Here is a 14,860-nt window from a genome sequence, read left to right as displayed (position 1 = left end):
CCTTATTTTTAATATTTTTCACAGCATTTTAATTATAGTGGAAGTGTTTTAAGTGCAGAGAGTGATTAAAATGTCTATTTATTCACTCTTGAATTGTGTGGTATAAGTTACCAGAAGAGCCACAATTAGAAATGTGTTGTCTTTTTTTGGATTTTATTTCATTTGATCTCACAAATCCATGAAAATTTCAAAGGATTTTATTAATTACTATAGCAAATATTTCCTAGAAAAGAAGTATATGTTTGAGAAAGAGTTGCCAGGAGATTTTTAGGAGCATGGCACATTCTAAAATCTGTATTTTATGTATTAACTTTGACAAATGAAAAAAGGGGGAAGAAATGTCCAAATCTGTATTTTGAATGGCCACATCAAAAACAAATGTTGGAGTTAAGATAATAAGCCAATCAATGGGATTGCAATATAATTCACTTTGAACCTTGTTGAAAATTCTTTGGGGAAATGTCATTCCAAATATATAAATAGAATGAAATGTAATCTGAATATTGTTCAGAATGTCGTAAGATAGGAAGATTTTTCACTAGGACATGTGTTTTCCACCTCTAAACCCAGTTTAAAAATGTGATCCAATAGTATCATAACTTGCCTTATTAATTGAAAGGGATGGAAATATACCAGATGTAGCCCAAGCCAGCAGAGACTTGGGTGGCTAAGCAACAGAAAAGACACCATATTGAGTGAGCCAAAATTCAGTCTCAAAGTCATTTATTTCAACCAGTGACAATACATTTAGGCTCCAGTGTTTCAGCATTGATTGATGGTTTAATATCATATATAATTTTTTTAATGAAGGAAAACCATTTAAATATGTTACCATTTGCACTGGTATTCTCCCATGTACATAACTACATTTAATCATTACTGGGATTGTTTTTGTGCTTGTGTAATTTGTATCAGAGAAATAACTGTCAAAACCATCTCATCTTAATGTTGGAAATGGCAAGCTTTGCTTTATACATGAAGAGATTCTTTCTCCCCTATGCAGAATTAACAGTGCTAAAAATCTGGCCACTACCACACAGGAATTCCATGTTTACATTTCTACATATGAAAAATGGGGAACAATATGCTTTGCTAGCATAGTCTGGTCTCTTTTTCTGGTGTGTGATATTTAAGTACTCTCGTACAGTACCCATGTGTGATTTGAAGAGTTTGATTTTAAGACTTTTAATATTAAAATACATAATAAAATTTTATTATCTAATTATAATAGGATTTTATCCTCTTATTAAAGCTGCTAAATCAGGCTTGGATTATCTTCATAACTGCAAGGCTTGACACAAAATTCACAGAAGTAGAGTTTGAGAGGGGGAAGAAGTTTTGGGTTTTTTTTCCCCTTCCGAGGAGCAAGTACAAAATGCATGTATGGAAACAAAAAGGAGCAATTTGGGATGCTAGAGAAACTACTAGAGGTGTCAATGTAGGATGTGTACCCTTAGGCTAGGCAGCTGGTGTATGTATGCTTTTGTTTATCAGTTACTGGTTTATGTAGCCTTTAGGCCAGCACATGAAACAATCACTCCTACAGGGTCAGCTGCTGGTCAGAAGCAAAGTAAGAAAAGACTTAGCGTTAAAATGCGTCAGCCGTAATTTTAGTGCAGCTGGCACCTGCTACTGGTGCACAGCATGAAGGTTAAAGGTCAAAGAGGCAGTTGTTCAAAACTCAGTGATGGCTTAAAGGGACTTGTAGATTAATCTGCTTTATTAACTTCTGTATATTAGATAACTATTGCAGTGAATGACAGTACATCTTTTTGAATAAGTCGCATCTCCTCTTTCTCTTTTAAATTGGCTTTTGAGTAATGAATATTAAATAGAAAGCATTTCAGGGTAATTAAATGGAAACAGAATGATGTCATTTTACAATCATATTTGTATGTTTATTGTATACAGGGGATATAATGTTTTTTAAAGAGCTGAAAAAAGCCAATAGTTTCCGGGGAAAGATTTTAAATGAGAAAGTCACATGACTTTGCACTTTGCTCTGTCCTTTAAAGACAGGCATAGTTTAGGTTGTGAATCGGAATTCTAAAATGGTTTCAGAGGTTTTTCCTTGTATTCTCAGAAGGTTTCAGTGTCTCAGTTAAGAAAAGAATGATCATTATGATTTCTATTCATTTTCCTTAGTGAATGTAGAAACTATTTCTTTACGAAGAATTTTCTTTAGTCTACCCCCTTTTTACCAGAATAGCAAAAGGGGGTGGATAAATTGCAAAAGAAAAATATATTAGGTTTAATTTTTCTATGCTTACACAGAGGTGTTAGTAGTTAGAAAGTGAAAATGTGATTTCCAGGCAAGTTTGCTCAAAGTAAAGTTTGTGACACCAATAGCATGAAAAACATTTTTAATAATGTTGTCCTCTCCACCATTTTTTAGCCAAGAGATTGTAAAGCATCAAAACAAAAGAGAAAAATCGAATACATTGGACTCAACTCTTTCCTTTGTATTCCCCAGGGGGAAGGGAGAGGACCCTCCTCAGCCTTCCCTCCTGGAGTCTAACACCACCCTTCTCAGACAAAAGAGAGAATCTCCCAGCTTTCCACTGGGGTTCTGTTCCCACAGTTTGTCACCAAAGAAAGCCGTTCATGTGAGTGGAGAGAAGTCAAGGATACACCCCAGTGAATGTGGAGCTATAGTTCCTTCTGCTCTTCCCACACCTTTCCGTACCCACTTTGGGACATGTATGGTCAGGTGTGTTTCAGGAAGGTAAGGCAAGGTAGAGCTCTGAGAGCACAGTAGCACCCAGTCCTCCTGCGTGGCCTAGTGGAAGCCCAGATAGAGAAAAAAAGTAGCACGTCCAAGATGAAGGGGAATTTCCCTCTTTTGCAGAAGAGGCAGTTTACAGTGGGCTTCTCTCCTGGAGGCCTAGAGATTCTGGAGAAAATTTTTGAAGCAGCATGGTCTAGTGGAAAGAGCCCAGGGTTGGGACTCAGAAAACCTGAGTTCTAATCATTCATTCATTCCACCATATTTATTGAACGCTTACTGTGTGCAGAGCACTGTACTAAGCACTTGGGAAAATATACTACAGCAATAAAGAGAGACAGTCTCTGCCCACAATGAGATCATGGCCTGGAGAGGGGGTGGCGGGGGGGACGGGGGGAGACAGACATCAATACAAGTAAAAAGGCATCAAAATAAATAAATAAAATTGCAAATATACCTAGGTGCTTTGGGGTGGGGAGGGGGGGAAGAGGAAAGGGAGTGAGTCAGGATGACGCAGAAGGGAGTGGGAGATGAGGAAAAGTGGAGCTTAATCTAGGAAGGCCTCTTGGAGGAGTTGTGTCTTCAGCAGGACTTTGAAGGGGGGAGTGTGATTGTCCGGCAGATTTGAGGAAGGGAGGGCATTCCAGAGTAGAGGTAGGGCGTAGACCAGTGGTCGGTGGCAAGACAGGCGAGATGGAGGCACAGTGAGAAGGTCAGTACCAGAGGAGTGAAGTGTGCGGACTGGGTTTTAAAAAGAGAGAAGGAAGGTGAGGTAGAGGGAGGTAAGGTGATGGAGAGCTTAAAAGCCAATAGTGAGGAATTTTTGTTTGAAATGGAGTTGGATAGGCAACCACTGGAGATTTTTAGGGAGGGGGAGACGGGGGGGGGGGGGGGGGGCGGTGACATGCCCTGAGAGTTTCTGTAGAAAGATAATCTGGGCAGCAGAGTAAAGTATGGACTGGAGTGGGGAGAGGCAGGATCCTAGCTAATCAAGATCCTAATCCTAGCTCCACCACTTGTCTGTTAAGTGATCATGGGCAAATCATTTAATTTCCTTGTGCCTCAGTTCTCTCATCTGTAAAATGCAAATTATTTGCCTGTTCTCTTTTCAGCTTAAACAATGAGCCCATATGGGACAGGGACTATGTCCTATCTCATTATCTTGTATCTACCTAAGTGCTTAATGCCGTACTTGGCACATAGTGTTTAACAAGTACAATTATTATTGAAGGTGCTGAGCACCACCAAGATGAAGTTTGGCCAGTACTAATAACTGGTCAAAGCCAAGGCCAGAAACCTAACCTCCTAAGACTCTGGGGGAAAAAAATTCATCTATTTGGCAACTATCCTAAGGGAAGAAGAGAAGTTAAAACAGAGAGCGCTAGAGACCCTTCCAAAGAAGAGGTAAGAGGGTGGGTAGGAAACCTGAATCTACCTCTTGAATCCCAAACATCCTCCCTGCTCTTTCCCCAAAGCACTTCCAGGCCAATTGTCCCATCAACCTTTTCTACCTCTTCTCTGGAAGAGTGGCCTGACAAATGTCGGCTGACACACGGGTAGGACAACCTACTGAAATCCTTACTGCATTAATCAATCAATTGTATTTATTGAGCACTTACTGTGTGCAGAGCACAGTACTAAATGCTTGGCAGAGTACAATATACCTGAGTTAGTAGACATTTTCCTTGCCCACAATGAGAAATATACAGGAAGTTCTCATGCTTATGATACAGCTGGTTTCTGAAAACTATGTCTCAAAGTCAAAATATGTGAGAAGGAATTTTCTCACAGGTACAGTGTCAATAAGTAAGGGTTCAGTTCCTGAACCAAGGTCTGAGAATTTCCACAATAAGGTCGTGATTTTAAATGCATCAGAAGTAAAATGGTCACTTTGACCATCCCTGGCTATTCTATGGGGTGATCAGCTAATCACCTTCTCTTTCCACCTCCTGGCCTCTCCCATTCTTCCCACCCTCACCTCACCATCAATCCATGGTATATATTGAGCACTTACAATGTGCAGAGCACTGTACTAAGTGCCTGGGAGAGTAGAATACACTTCCCCACCCTCCATATTATCAACTTTTAGAATTGTTTCCTTATTTCCCTATAACTCATGTACATCTAACCCATGCCACCAGCCATGCCCCTGGACTATTATAACACCTTCTAGTGTTATAAATACAGCATAAATCTACAAAGGCTGTACGAACCATTCATCATAACATGAAACTCCTCAAGGGCTGCCGTAATAGACTATAGATGTGGCCATAGATGTTAGTGCTGCAGTAGAAATTCTCCCTTCCAACAAATCCTGTAGACTGTAAGCTCGTTCTGGAACATGTCAACCAACTCTATTATATTCTACTCTCCCAAGTGTTTAGTACAGTGTTTTGCACAAAATAATGGCAGGGAATGTGTCTAGCTTGGTTGTATTGTACTCTCCTAAGCACTTAGTACAGTGCTCTGCATAGAATAAGCATTCAATAAATACCACTGATTGATTGAATAAATATGATTATGGTTAAGTTTTGTTTATGGATTCCTTGATCATCTTTTTTCAAAATTCACTCATTTGGGCATTTTATCTATGCATGAGTTTTTCAGAATAGATGTGGAAATTCTCAATGTGATCCATTTATGAGCTGCTCTTTGTTGAGCTTCTTTGACCAGCAGTTTCATCCAGGTTCCACCAGTCACCTTAGGTCAGCTACAGTTTCAATACTACTACACGCCTGGCCCTTGTGGTGCTGTTTCGTTGTTGCTCTTTTCAGCCGTTAATCTTTTCAGGTTGGCTGCTTGGTACACACAGTGGCCCAACTTCACTGTCTTGTTTTGGTTCCGACAGATCGAATGTTGGGGAAGCCATTATGCAGTGCTGGTGGTTTTATCTTCTTGATTGTCACATCAGCATTTCCTGATGGGGCCATAGGAAGTATTTGTACATAGTTTGGGAGTATTCAGTGAGCCAGCAGAACCTGGCCACCATCTCTTCTCTTCAAACATATTGGCTATTTTCCTTTCCCCATCTCTGATTGCCCCACCTTGCAGATGGTTCTAAGGGCATTCAAAGTTGATTCTGTTTCCCCAGGAGTTGTACTGAGGCTTTTTTGATTTTTTTTAATGGTATTTGTTAAACACTCCATATGTGCCAGGCACAATAGTAAGTGCTGGAGTAGATACAAGTTAATCAGGTTGGACACAGCCCTACATAGGGCTCACAGTCTTAATCCCCATTTTACAGATGAGGTAACCGAGGCACAGAGAAATGAAGTGTCTTGCCCAAGGTCATCCCGCAGACAACTGGTTGATGTCCTTGTGCCCCCTTCCTTTGAAGGAAAAATAGATCAAAGAGGTCTAGCAACTTCCCAGAGGAATTTTTTGCTCTTCCAAAAACGAGCTCTTTGAAGAGACAGCCCTGATGGAGACAGAGTCCTGTGCCAAGAAGATTGTCGTAGCATTGACTGGAATTGTAGTGAAATCCCCAAAAGGATGGAAACAAAGTGGGGAAATTTAGAGAAGAATAACTCAAGTGATTTAAGAGAATGGAAGGACTAGTTTATAGGGAGAGATTAAAGGAGCTAAATATGTATACCTTACCTAAGTGACAACTAAATGGAGAATTTGATAAGTCTATAAATATTCAGAAGATGTAAACACCAAGAAGGAAAAGGGAATTACTTAGCATGGTACGAAGAGTATTAGAGTAATGGGATAATATTAAGAATGGAAAAATAAAAGTTGAATATCAATAAAAAACTTCCTGACAGTAGAACAGCTTCTTTCAGGGAGAACTATTAAGATTGTATCGTCTGGCAAGGGAAGTGATGGGCGCTCTTTCACTCATATTGGGTAAAACGGGTAGAGAAAAATCTGGCCAAAGGCAGTGGGAGAACTGAGTCACCTGTTGGATCTTTGCCAACTATAAATCCTATACTAGGAAACCAAGTCATCTTTGACCACGGGTTAGCCTAGCAGGGCCTGAACACTTCCAAAGTATCCTGTCCTGAATTGTGTCATGCCAAAGGTCTGTACCCAGTGGAAAATAAGATTGTTGGTGTTTTCCTTGAAAACCAAATTCTGCTCAAGTTCACATATGTTATCCCTAAATGGCTCTTCTGCATCCCGTTTACCAAGACTGTAAAAAGAAAAATATTTTCTTTCTGAGAATTATCACTGAACACATCCAGGGTATGATCATCTTAAAATAGGTGATGAACTCAGTCATCATCTGGAAGTCAGAAGTAACTCGTTTCTAATGCCAGATCTATCACTTGTCTGCTGAGTGACCTTGAGCAAGTCACATCACATGTCTGTACCTCAGTTACCTCATCTGTCAAATGGGAATTAAGACTGTGAGCCCCACGTGGAACAGGGACTGTGTGCAACCTGTGTAGCTTGTACTACCCCAGCGCTTAAAGCAGTGCTTGACACATAGTAAGCGCTTAACAAGCACCGTCATTATTATTCAGCAAGTTTGGCAACTCTAAAGAAAAGTGTTAAGATCAGGGTCACTATATCATACGGAAATAGTAACGTAGTAAAACTGAAATAATGCACTAATCTTCAATGAAATCTTTTTGAAATTCCATATGAATTTTAAGCATAAATGTGTTGTTTTTCCATGCAAATATGGCAAATGTATCAAGTAAAATTATCCTTCATTGATGATAATGAAGGTTTTTAAGTCTCTCTAAAAGAATCCCTACAGGAAATCAGGGTGAGTGTTGTGACAGATGAGAAGCAATGAAACTTTGAACCTCCTACTGCAGGGGTAATATATTTATTATGAAATACAATATTCATTGCACTCTGCTTTGATGACTGCATGAGATGCCCTCATGCCATTATCCTTTATGTTGTTCTGTTGTGAAATATGATATTCATTGAGAAATGTTGTGATGACTATTCAATAAAGTAGCATGCTGTTACCCTCCTCTCTCTTTATTTGGAATGTCCTCAGTTAGAGTTTAGTTTATCACTGAATATTTAATGTAAACGTGCTTGTATTCAGCTTTGTCATGCAAATATATTTAAGCTGGTTAGTGCTCTTTTCATTGCTAGAATGGTCCTTTTAACATTGCTACGGATTTAGAAAGTTAATAGCTTATTTACATAGTCAGAAAGCTAAACGGCAGGATCCTAAATAGGGCCCTAAAGCTTTGTGAAGGCTGTTTTGGCATTACTAATCACTCTATTGACAATTCTGATTTCCCTCTCTCCTCCCCAACCTCTCCACCTCACTAATTTATCGGCAACTTCAATAAAAAGGACAGCTCTGTTTCTTAAAAGGACTTAGTCACCTGGGAATTAGCATGGGGATTTGATGTGGTGCATTTCAGTAGGGTGTTCATCACTGTTGGATAATTCCACCCCAGGATGGTGGAGAAAATCTAGCGCTTGGATTACAATGAAATATGTCCCCACTGCTGTGGGGAGACCACTTGCTAGGGCCAGAGTCTTTTCCATAAGTTAGAGCACAATTGCTGGGCCCCATTGAGCCCACAGGGTTCTAGTGCAGGGTATTTGGGCATCTCCGATACTCAGAAGGCTCTTGAACCAGGAAGCACTAAAGATTAGAAAACCCAGCCTAGCCGTGGGTTCCAGGTCAGAGACACTCTCCAGGACAAGATCTGTTTGGAATTTGAAACTCAAAGGGAGTGGAATGAAATATTGCCATAAAAGAAGTGTGTCTGATTTTCAAGTGGTGTTTAATTTTGACATTAAATTTTAAGTGTTTATCTTGGTGTTGACAAGCTGAAACAGAAAGGAAGCATTTCAAGTAACTCCGAGTGGCAAATTCTGCAGTAGTCCAACTACTTACCTTGTTTTCCTTTGTTATCTTAATGCAGCCAGCCTGCTTTATGGATATCTTAGGCCATTTGAAATATGATTTACCACAAGTAAAAAGTTTCAAATAGATAATGAAGATTCAAGAATGAGTCTTGCAGTCTAGTACAGCCAATTTTGTGCTGTTGATCTACAGTACATTTCTGCTCTAGAGATGAATTATTTATTGTAATTTATTTCAACAGTGGAAAATAAAACTGTTTTCACTGTGATATGTGTGAAAACATTCAGAATATTTTTACGAGATGTTCTTCCCCTTGACGCTGTTTAGTGCCATTGTTCTTGTCTGTCCGTCTCCCCCAATTAGACTGTAAGCCCGTCAAACGGCAGGGACTGTCTCTATCTGTTGCCGACTTGTTCATCCCAAGCGCTTAGTACAGTGCTCTGCACATAGTAAGCGCTCAATAAATACTATTGAATGAATTGAATGAAGAATAGACACATTATCTGCAGTACTCTCAATTAATTAATTCTGAAGTTTCTTTCTAAATTTATCTTCTTCCTGCTGAGCTGTGACATTTGCAGGTAATTTTTTCTCAAACTGTGGTTAAAGTGAACATTTTAAAAGAACAAGATGTTGTCAGTAGTAGAAAAAATGCAAACCTCCACAAAGGTATGTGGTGTTTTTCCTTAAGTAGAAAAGTTTTAAAATATTCTGTGCAACATATCATTTTTTAACAAAACCATATATGTGCAATTAGTGAATTGTCTTCAGGTGGCAAGATCCAGTTCTGGGTAATGATGCTTGGCATTGGCATAGCTATTTAGGTTTTTACGGAGAGAAGGCTGCCTGATGTGGGGCTTGTATCTAGGTCAAGTGAAGAATAAACAACAAACCAAGAGATTTTTCCAAAATACAGTAGAGGGGCCCTTAAATTGACTATACCATATCATTTCCTAAAATAATTCAAAATAATTCAGGATTTAAGAGTCATGAAAATGTTCATTTAAAATGCTGTTTTTTCCTTTTATGAAGCGATTCATAGCTTAAGCGCTTATTAATATTTTTACAGTGTTCTGATGTTTAAAGACTTACTAAATGTCTGAAAGTGTAGTTTTCAGTTCATCTGTCCTGATAGGAAGGAATAACTAGGTATATGCTTCATTAGTCTGTTACTGCCTTTTTATATATCATTCCCATCATGTCAGTGAGTTAGACGGTAGAAAGAGAGCAATTGATTCCTTTTCCCTAGTGATTAGTGTGATCAAATTTAAGCATATCACATTTCAATATCTACCGTGCTTGTGGACACAGAAGCAGCCTGTCTGCCTTGCTTAAAAAAAAAGCTAGCTGTCTGCAGAGGTTATTTTTTATTGGTATTTAAGCACTTACTATGTGCCAAGCAGTGTATTCAGTGTTGTGGTAGATACAAGGTAGTGAGGTTGGACACAGTCCCAGTCCCATTTAGGGCTCGCAATCTTAATCCTCATTTTACAGATGAGGAAACTGAGGCACAGAGAAGATAAGTGACTTGTCTAAGGTCACACAGCAGACAAGTGCTGGAATCTGGATTAGAACCCAGGTCCTCTGACTCCCAGGCCCAGGCTCTTTCTGCTAGGCCACACTGCTTCTCTGCTTCCTTCTTGAATGATAACATTAGGGGTCTTCTGTACACTGGAGACAAACATATATGCCTCCTAGTCCTAGATGATCTGTTCCTGGCAACAAGTCAGCTGAGGCCTCTCCGATGAATGTCGTTGCACAAACACACAAGATTGGCAATGGAAAAAAGGGCATTGAACAAATAATAATAATAATAATAATAATAATGTTGGTATTTCTTAAGCGCTTACTATGTGCAGAGCACTGTTCTAAGCGCTGGGTAGATACAGGGTAATCAGGTTGTCCCACGTGAGGCTCACGGTTAATCCCCATTTTACAGATGAGGTAACTGAGGCACAGAGAAGTCAAGTGACTTGCCCACAGTCACACAGCTGCCAAGTGGCAGAGCCAGGATTCAAACCCATGACCTCTGACTCCCAAGCCCAGGCTCTTTTCCACTTGAACCACGCTGCTTCCCATGTTTCCTTATGGTTTGCAAACTTGTGTCTTTCAGGAAGTCTGTGTAATTAATATTCATTTCATCATGGTAAATTTGAGTTACGCTTTGATTTTAAATTGTTGGGTTGATTTATTTTGTCTGAGGTGGTGTTGAAAACATTAGATCTAGAGAGAAATCCTAGTACACTGATAATAAATCCATGTTGTTATGATGTGTTTTACCATTCTGAGGAAATTATCTTAATGCTTTAATGATTTTGGTGATCTTTGTGATTTTGATAGAAAAATTTAAATTTTTCAAAATAAAAGTGGTGGTGGGTTAAGAGGGATTGTCACTTGTCAGGTGAGAAAAGATAAGAACTTTTTTTTAACCGCACTTCCAAGAATTTATTTTAACCTTAAAAGTAGTGACCAACAGGCCCCTAGGTAGGGCAGCACTCCCTGTCCCAAGCCGGAAATCCAGGGTGGCAGGGCAGTCCTGGTGATGCCGAATCAGAAGAGGCTGGAAAGTTGTTTCCTGGAAGGGCTCAGGTGGAAATGACAGGTTTCATCTTTGTGCCTGCAAGCTGACCTAGCTCAGGAATTAGTTGCCCTACAGATTTTCCAAGCAGTGCAGGGCACTAGGTACCCACTGGGCCAGTAGGCTTACAGCCCCGGAGTTCCTTTCCCGGATCCCTCCTCCCAGTCCCAAAGCACTTATGTACATATCTGTAATTTATTTAATTTATGTTAATGTTGGTTTCCCCCTCTAGACTGTAAGCTTGTTGTGGGTAGGGAATGTGCTGTTATATTGTTATATTATACTCTCCCAAGAGCTTAGTACAGTGCTCTGCACATAGTAAACACTCAATAAATACTACTGACTGGCTGACCACTGCCCGTGCACCCCCACCCCACGATCAAAGGGTTTTGCACACGTTTTTTTAACCTCTCCAGGTCTCACTTTTTCCCAAAATAAATAAAATGTTTCATCCTCCTCCCTGCCCAATTTAAGATGAACTAGAATTCTGCCTGCTCAGCTCTTCAGACAGGGAACGGTTGACAGAAAAGACATATTTCCCTTATCATCCTTGTCACAGTGTTACGGAAACAGGCCATGCTGTCAAAAGTATCGGCTCTTTATTCAAAGCTTCTGAGATTTTTTTAAAGCAGATTAGCACCAAAAGAAAACTTTTCAAATTTTTTTTGTAGCCTTAACCCTTTCCTTTTTATTAGTTGACATTCCCTCTGCATGGAATGAAATTCTGAGGCCTGGCCCGAGCTTAACCCAAGAAGTAACATGGCATAGGGAATAGAACATGGGTCTGTGAGTCGGAAGGTCGTGGGTTCAAATCGCAGCTTCACCACTGGTCTGCTGTGTGGCTTTGGGCAAGTCACTTCACTTCTCTGGGCCCCAGTTAGTTAACCTCATGTGTAAAATGGGAATTGAGACTGTGAGCCCCATGTAGGACAGCGATTCTGCTCAACCCGATTTGCTTGTGTCCACCTCAGTGCTTAGTACATTGCCTGGTATATAGTAAGCACTTAACAAATACTGCAATTACTAATTATTATTATTAAGTGTGAGCCCAAACAAGATGAGAAGCCTGGGCAGAGCTGCATGATTTCCAGAGAGCAGTTTGCAGTTGCACAGTACTGCTGGGATATAAAATCTCAGCAGGAGCAGGTGATCTTTCAAGCATGCAAGTGGACCCCTCAGATACTCTGCTGGTGTCCAGCGTCTCGGTCCACCCATATGGGTCAGCCCACAAGAGCACCACGCTGGATCAGGGCAGCAGGGATAACCCTTCGCTAGCTCCAGGGCTTCAAGCCAAGCCATACAGAGCTCTAGCCCAGGATAAACACAGGACTGGTTGAGGAAACAGACTAAAAGGGCCTTGCTTGCAGACAAAGGTGAAGATGGGTTCAAGGGCCAGTTCTCCTGATTCAAAGCCTAGGCACACCATATCACCCTGGAAGCCCTGGATACTTTGGGGTTGCAATGATGGGTGGAGAGGAAGTTCTGGGAAAAGCTTTCTGAATACAGTGGTGAAGTCATCAATCAGCACCTTACCCAAGCTCTTGGGCTCCTTCTATCTGGGGAGTCTCTATATATGGTGATGCTGAGTGTCCTTGGGTAGCATGGACATGAAGGAATCAGTGAATACTCAACCAAACCATATTTAGTATTCTAAAAATATGCATATAATTCAGATCACCCTGAAGAAGGGACACATCTTGTTTCCCTTTAGGTAAAATGAGTGTAAATTCCCCAGTTTTGCCCAAGGTTAAGGACTAACAGGGGGAACAGGTGGTTTCCAAAGCCAGTATCCTCATGTGAAGATCCCCTAAATCATAGACGTCCTCCCCTCTGTGTGTGGGAATTGAGCTCTAGTTCATTCAGACTTGAGAGGGTGGCAACAGTTGGATAATCTTTGAATAATACAATTTTCTATACTTTATAAAAACAGTCTGTATGGGCAACAATGATGCCCTTATTTTATTCCAAACTCTAGAGGTGATGCTCTAGTTAATAGGTAGCAAGAGTTTAGTTGGACTAGGACTCTTTTTCCCTTGAGCAAGACAAAGGGATTACCTCATTTATAAAAGGTCATGTTATTCATTCAATAGTATTTATTGAGCACTTACTATGTGCAGAGCACTGTACTAAGCGCTTGGAATGTACAATTTGGCAACAGATAGAGACAATCCCTGCCCAATGACGGGCTCACATATTTACCAGAGCCACTGATGCCTGCTAAGGAAGCATAACTTCTGTAACAGCAGTTAAGTGGCAGTGATAACCATTCCTGGAAATGACAGTTTTTAAGAAATGGGAAGCACTGTGGAAGATCCAACTTCTCTTTGCAAGCTCCCCCTCTCAAACTTTCCCGAGGGAACTTTCTTAAGCAGAAACAATGAGGAGTGCTATGGAATAAAAGATTTATATCAAGGTGCAAGAACTTGCCCAAAAAGAAGCCATTCTAGGATCATTGGAAGCCAGACAGAGTCTTTACTGAAAAGGCAACTGGCTTGGCTACTTCCTTTGCAACAATCGTTCAAGAGAAGGAATGAATCCCCACCCCCCCACAGCCTGGGATTGACTCAACTGCCCGGCGCAGAAGTGTCTAATTCCATGGAGGGAATTTTCCACCAAAAATGTTTGGCGGACTTGAATGAAATTTCTCTTGAACTTCTTGTCAAGGATTCTTCCCTCCTTGAGAACTTCTGGATTTTTTAGTTGCTTGGTGTTCCTAACTAGTGTCATGCCACTTTGGGTTACTTCATAATTACTAAAAAATACTAAGGAAATGGATTGCAGTGTAAGTAATTGTTAACGCACTTGTCGTTTACCTCAGTAATTTCCATTTTGCCACAGAATAAAACAAATCATTTTAGCCAACTTTATTTTTAGAAAAGTATTTTATTCACACATTTCCTTACTTATTACAGGCATAAATACATGTATTCAGAGAAACAAACTCACAAGAGTACAGTATAAAGTAATTGGCATACCATTTCAGTATGCTTGTTCGACTACTGAAGAAGTTTTGTTCTTCTGATTGTATTCTTTTACATTAAAATATCCCATTGCCTCCAGTTTGTAAGGACCATAATTGTTTTCGACTGCTTTCTGAATCTTTTTGTTTTGTTCATCAATTTAAATTGCAACTTCATGACTTGGAATGACTTAAATTGGGTTGCAGAATTATTTTACCTCATGCAATCAATTTCATGCTTGGAATAATAACCATGGCATTTATTAAGTGCTCACTATGTCCCACGCACTGTACTAAGCACTGGAGGTGATATGATGTAAACAAGTCAAGCACAGTCCCTGTCCCACTCTGTCACAATCAGTCAGATTTACTGAGTGCTTACTGTGTACAGAGTACAGTGCTAAGTGCTCGGAAGAGTACAGTATAACAGAGATGGTAGATATGTTCCCTGCCCACAAGGAGCTTAATCTAAGAGGGAGGAAGAATAGGTATTTTTCCCCCCTTTTACAGATGAGGTAACTGAGGCACAGAGAAGTTAAGTGATCTTGCTCAAGGTCACACAGAAGGCAAATGACAAAGTCAGGATTAAAACCCATGCCCTACAACTCCCAGACCCAAATTCTTTTCACTGAACCATGCTGCATGTTGTCTATGTTGTCTATGTATTTAAGATTGAATATATTAATACAGATGTTGGATGAACTTGTTTCTACTTAGAAATGTACCAGCTTTGCAGCAGAAAAAAATGCCAATTTGTCAGTCTTTCCCACATCTTTTTATCAAGGGGAGAGAACAAGGCAATCA

The 14,860-nt window shown here is 40.1% G+C and overlaps 1 protein-coding gene across 1 annotated transcript in view; it reads left to right on the top strand.

Annotated features, from left to right (window-relative positions):
• Positions 1-14,860, top strand: part of RANBP17 (RAN binding protein 17) — a 249,620-nt gene that overhangs the window by 228,196 nt on the left and 6,564 nt on the right. The window lies entirely within an intron of this gene.

The sequence above is a fragment of the Ornithorhynchus anatinus genome, chromosome X1 (genome assembly GCF_004115215.2).
Source record: "Ornithorhynchus anatinus isolate Pmale09 chromosome X1, mOrnAna1.pri.v4, whole genome shotgun sequence".
Classification (NCBI taxonomy): domain Eukaryota; kingdom Metazoa; phylum Chordata; class Mammalia; order Monotremata; family Ornithorhynchidae; genus Ornithorhynchus; species Ornithorhynchus anatinus.
Note: the sequence above shows the minus strand (reverse complement) of the source record. Positions and strands in the feature narration are given on the sequence as shown.